The sequence below is a fragment of the Cornus florida genome, unplaced genomic scaffold (assembly GCF_030987335.1).
Source record: "Cornus florida cultivar Cherokee Brave unplaced genomic scaffold, ASM3098733v1 CherokeeBrave_3.0.0_Hap2_Chr02, whole genome shotgun sequence".
NCBI lineage: Eukaryota > Viridiplantae > Streptophyta > Magnoliopsida > Cornales > Cornaceae > Cornus > Cornus florida.
Genome location: NW_026775572.1, coordinates 67,626,529 through 67,632,577, shown reverse-complemented (window position 1 = coordinate 67,632,577; position 6,049 = coordinate 67,626,529). Strand labels below are relative to the sequence as shown.

The following is a 6,049-nucleotide window of genomic DNA, read 5'->3' as shown; positions in this document are numbered from 1 at the left end:
AAAGGTGAGAATAGGTCTTTCATTTGGTTTATTTTATATATATTGTATATATATATTGTGTTCTAGATAAGTAGGTGATGGGTGGCAGAAGGAAAAAGAAAAGGTGGACTGGCCGAAATAAAAAAAAAAAAAAGAAAAAGAAAATTGAAAAATGGCAATTGTAATGATTTTGGTGGAGCCACAAGGGTTTATTTTGCCAAAAATCAATGATGTTCACGTGGGTTTGGTCTGATGGACTGAGATTGTATTGGAATGGAAATGATGTTCATGTGGGTTTGGTCAGACGTATTGGCATGAGATTTTTTTGTACGGTGAGATATATTGTGTCGGTGGAAAAGTCTTTAAAAGCTGAGTATGTGTGTGCTTTGAGTTTGTGTGAATAACAGGAGAGAAATTAGACAGAGAGTGGACAGAGTGAGCCGAGAAAGAGAGCAGAGAGAGTTTGAGAAAAAAAAAAAAAAAAAAAAAAAAAAAAAAAAAAAAAAAAAAAATGAGAGGCAGTTTGAGGACAGAGAGAGAGAGTTGCAGATATGAAGGGCCGAGAGTTTTAGGAGGAGAAACAGAGAAAGGTTCGAGAGTTGCAGAGCAAGCCGGAGCTTGAGGCTTGATGATTTTTCAGTGTAGGGTTCTCTATACCTTGAATGGCATGGGAAGGTTTTACTTTAATGTTTTTATTAAATGTATTTATTAAATGCATATGTATTAAATGTATATGCTTATGTTGTGAAGCTATTTTATTAAACCTCCATGAGATTCTTGTTATGGTTTTTTCCTACTGGGACTTTTGTCTCACCACCCTCCAGTTTTAGGTACCAAGGATGAACGGGGATGGCTAGAGACGGGCTTAGGATGAAGAGTCAGCGTGGAGGATTTACTTTTTTATTTGGAGAATTTTTTTTTGTATATTTGGGGAAATTGACGTTATATAAAAAGAGGCCATTTTTTTGGGGATCCTGGGTGTATTTTGATGTATTTGGATTTTTATAAATTGAGGATTTTATTGGAATTGTTGGGTCATGACAGGCATGGTGACCTGTAAGAAAAACCGCCATGTTGGCATATGAAGGCTTGTATAGCCTCGGATATGTCTCCTGAAGCTCTGAAGGACAGCGGTGTGGGCAGTGGCAAAAGTAGGCTAGTGAGTCCACTATGATGGTGATCTGATGGCCATCTACAGAAATAACCAGCTCTACTGTGGTACGCGGGGATGGTCGGAGGTTCTGGTAAAACAATCGTACCAGCCGCGAGTAGACTGGCTCTATGACTGGGACAAGAATAGTGGCCAGGCCCCTCTGAATGATGTCATGGTAAGCTGATCAGGTCAGCACCGATCTGGAGAAAAAGGCCGTGTCGAACACTGACTCATGGTCGACCGCCATATGCGCATATCTAGGCACGGGCCTATCATGCTTCTGAGCTGGCTGAGCTGGTACTGGTGAATACTCAGCTCCAGCATGCGGTGGAGCTGGTGATGGAGTAAATGCAGGATGAGCCGCAGAGGTGGATAGCATATGGTCATCCTCAGCCTCATGAGATGGTGACTGAGGTGGGGTAGCCTGTGCTGGCTCTTCCTGTGCATGAGAGGGCTCTGCTAGCTCCTCTGTTCATGGTCTGATGTGTCGGTGGGGCCCGTGTTGTCTGTTCACAACGGTCTTCCTCTTAACCATAGCCTACAAAAAGAAAAAGAAAAACTTGCAATGGGAGTTAGTGCCAGAATAAGAAATTTTAAGCACAATATAGAAACATGTATGTCAAGTAAAAATAGACAAAACAAATATGACATGAATCTATGCAAGTGGAAACATGCTAAATAATGTAAGTATGAAATGCATCCAATGTGGAATATCATAGGCATTGGTCATATATGAGATAGCATGAACATAAAGTATGAAGAATGAAGTGTGTGTGTGAGATCTGTGAAGTTCAATCGATCACAAAAAGAAGTGAGATCAATCACAAAAGTTGGATCGATCGAAAATAAATGAGATCGATCTTACAACTTCGATCGATCTGAGACATGAATTCGATCGATCTCTCAAGATCGATCTGAGGTACAAGTTCGATCGATCGAACTATGCGACGAATGTAAACAATCACAGATCTGTGACTTTGGAAGCATGGAGCCCACACGAACGTGTTCGTGGGCCCATCACCACGACAAAACAACAAATATCATCACCCAATCATGGCCCATCCTCCCAAAATAGATCAAACACATACATATATATACGAAGCATATACACATATATATATACATGGAAACTCAATGCTTCAAAGCTTCAAAAATGGAGATTCAATCATGTATAAAGCAAGAATGCAACATATAAAGCATCTAATCATCATATTGAAGCTTAAATCATAAGTGAGATCTCGGATCTTACCCAAATCGAAGGGAGAGAAGTGGATGCGAAGAATGGGTGAGAAATCCGAGATGAGAGAGGTAGATGTGAGCTTGGATCTTGTCAGAGAACACACCAGAGATGAGGAAGATGAGAGTGGATGCAGCGGCGATAAGGGGAGCAAGGGTTTTGGAGGATTGGATCGATCTTGAGACCCTCCAAGTCTATTTTAAAAACATTCCCGATAGAGTTCGATCGATCGAACTTTAACTAAGATCGATCGAACTTTGATGAACTCTCTTCAAAGTATTTTTGGATTTTTGAGATTTTTGAAAAATGCAAAACTAAAATTAAAAATTGTAAAATAAAATAAAATAGAATAAAATATTTTTGGTTTTTTTTTTTAATTTAATTGAATAAACAATAATAATTAAAATCTAATTAAAATATTTTTGAATTTTTGAAAACTTTTTGAAAAATAAAATAAAATGAAATAAAATAAAATAAAAATGAAAATATTTTGGATTTTTAAAATTTGAAAAGTCAAAACAAAGTCAAAATAATGAAATGGAGAACTGAGATCGATCGAAACAAGAGTTCGATCGATCAGACAGAGAGCAAAAATATGCAGGTTTTTGGTTCAAAAATTTGGCTGAGTGTTGGAACTTGAAGATCGATCGAACTTAGAAGTTGGATCGATCGAAGAACTTCAGATCGATCTTGGAATGTTTCGATTGATGAGACAAAGAGGTGAAATATGCAGGTTTATGCAGGCTTAAAATTTTTCTAAGTGTTGAATCATAAGATCGATCGAACTTGGAAGTTGGATCGATCGAAGGTCTACTGATCGATCTAAGAATAAGTTTAAACGATGGGACAAAGAGGTGATTTGGATGCAGGCTTCTGCAGGTCGAAAAATTTTCTAAGTGTTGGATGCAGGATGGAGTTCGATCGATCGAACTCAGGTTTGAGATCGATCGAACTATGCAGAATGCTCAATAATGACATGAAAGCTCATGCAATCCTCACCAAAGTTCCTTTCAATGCATATGAACCAAAAATAAGTATCTAGACTTCGCAAGAAATGAAATGAAAGATAGAAATGAGGGAAGAATAGGGTTTTGACACCCTACAAAATGTCTTTGCTAGTCTTTAATGTCTCGCAAGACATTGGGCTCGTTTAGCCCGGATCAAAGATCTTATAATGCATCCCCTCCTTGTTAGGGTGATAGATGCTTTGAACTCCACCCAACAAATGGTTCTTTGGAGAACTTATTGGATTAAGCTCAAAAGAAACTTTTGATCCTTTGTCTATGTAATCACAACCTTTAGGCTTCCATGCCCTTTCAAAGCAAGAATTTGAAACAAGACTTTGAGAATGCAAGATTGAAGATGATCCCTTTGAAGTTTTGGTCTTACACAAAAGCTCATTTCCTTGACATTAAAGATCATGACATTTATCTACAACATTAACCTCTCCTTCATATTTGTCAAATGAATTGGGCGTGGGATTAAAGATATTCAACATCACCTTCATGTGGCCAAATGAGATCTTCATTATCCCCTTCCTACAATTGATGTTGGCATTAACGGTTGCCAAGAAAAGTTCGGCCAAGGATAACGAGAATTTGGCTCTTAGGATTGGGGACCGGTTCCGTGTCAATGATAACAAAATCAATGGGAAAGAAGAATTTGTCAATTTTAATCAAAACATCCTCAATTATACCCCTAGGCTTCTTAATAGATCAGCCGGCAAGTTGCAAAACTATCGACGTCGGTTTCAATTCACCTAGGCCCAATTTGACATAAACTGAGTATGGAAGAAGGTTAACACTTGCTCCTAAGTCAAGAAGCACCCGATTAATGATATGATCACGAATAATGCATGATGTAGTGGGTGACCGGGGTCCTTGAACTTTGGAAGAGTGTTATGTTGCAAAATTGAGCTTACTTGCTCGGTCAAAACCACTTTTCTTGGTGCTTAGCTCTTGTTCTTCCGCTTTTGGGTGCACAAGTCTTTCAAGAATTTGACATAAGCCGGAATTTGCTTGATTGCATCCAATAGTGGAAGATTAACTTTCACTTGCTTAAACATTTCCATGATTTCATTGGTTTTTGCCTTTTGCTTGTCTTTTGAAATGGATCCTTTTAAAGCATCCGGAAATGGAACTTTTGGTTTCAACACTTTTTTCAGAATTTTCTTTTGAACTCTCTTCAACACAAGAAGTTTTTAAATCATTTTGTTCCAAATCATTTTTCAACAAAACCTTTTCAACATCATTTTTCAAAACTTCTTTTTCAAACATATTTTTCAAAACTGTCTCATTTACAAGGTCATGTATATGCAATGAAGGAGGAATGGGATGTGAAACGGGACAGGTGACAACTTGAGGTTGCACTGGTTCACTCTCTTCATTGGACATTCCAACTTGATTGTCCACAATCCTACCACTCCGCAATGTAGTCACCGTATTTACATGTTCAATGGTGTGGCCTTCCGATGAGGAATGGGTTTCCACAACACACTATTGCTTAGGTGGGGCATTAATAGGCATCTTTCCCTTCTCTCTTGCATTAAAAGTGCTTGCTATTTACCCTACTTGGGTTTCTAGCTTCGCAATAGATTGAGAGTGAGAATGAAGCAACTGTGTGTTAGCCTCTAAAGTGCCCAAAGCATTTAAAACTTTTTATTCAAAGGCGGGACTTCTAGTATTACCTTGGGAATAAGATTGGTTGGGAACATAAGAATTAGCAAATTGATTCCCTTGTGATTGATAAGGTCTATAGCCTTAGGATCCTTGGTTTTGAAGTGGAGGTGGAATGTACTTCCCTTGAAAACTGCCTTGGAAAGAATTTGAGCCCTCTCCTTGGTTTTTCCAAGAGAAATTCGGATGATTCCTCCAACTTGGATTATAGTGAGTACCATAAGGATTGTTCCCTTGGTTCACAAAAGTTGCATTGACTTGTTCATTAGGTTCATTTTGCACTTATCCGTGAGGACAATGAGAAGTAGAATGAAGAACACTAGAACAAGTCATACATGTTTCATTTGATGCACGATGAGAATGGTTAGGGAAAGAAGATACTTGGTTCGCCGAGTTTTGGTTAATCAAAAATTAATCAAACCTTTGAGATAAAGACTTCATTTCAGAGGCTATTTCATTTGAATGGTCAACTTGATGTAAGCCAACACTCTTCCTACCTTGTGAATTTCTACCATTCTTGGATGATAGTGTTTTATGCAAAGAATTTTCACTCATGCTCTCATAAAGACGCCACACATCATCCTCATGCCTATCAATGTATGAGCCACCCATGGAAGCATCAACCATACCCTTATAGTTGTCCGATAAGCTCTCAAAGAAGTATTGAACTAATTTCCATTTGGGCATGTCATGATGTGGACACTTCTTAAGCAATTCATTGAAGCGTTCCCATGCCTCATGAAACGTTTCTCCATCCTCATGTGAAAATTCTCGAATTGAGGTTCTCATGGCATTGGTCTTAGAAACCGGATAGTACTTCCTCAAGAACTCTTGTTGCATTTCTGCCCAAGAAGTGATTGAAAAAGGCCTAAGATTGTTAAACCAATACTTTGCCTTATCTTTTAAGGTGAATGGAAAAAGTTTGAGTCTTAAAACCTCTTCCGGCATGTCCGTATATTTTACGGTGGAACATACTTCAAGAAACTCATCCAAATGCTTGTAAGG

At 38.4% G+C, this 6,049-nt stretch overlaps 1 pseudogene; it reads left to right on the top strand.

Moving 5' to 3' along the window:
- Positions 1 to 5,729: 5,729 nt before the first annotated feature.
- LOC132297733 (small nucleolar RNA R71) lies at positions 5,730 to 5,828 on the top strand (annotated as a pseudogene).
- Positions 5,829 to 6,049: the final 221 nt, after the last annotated feature.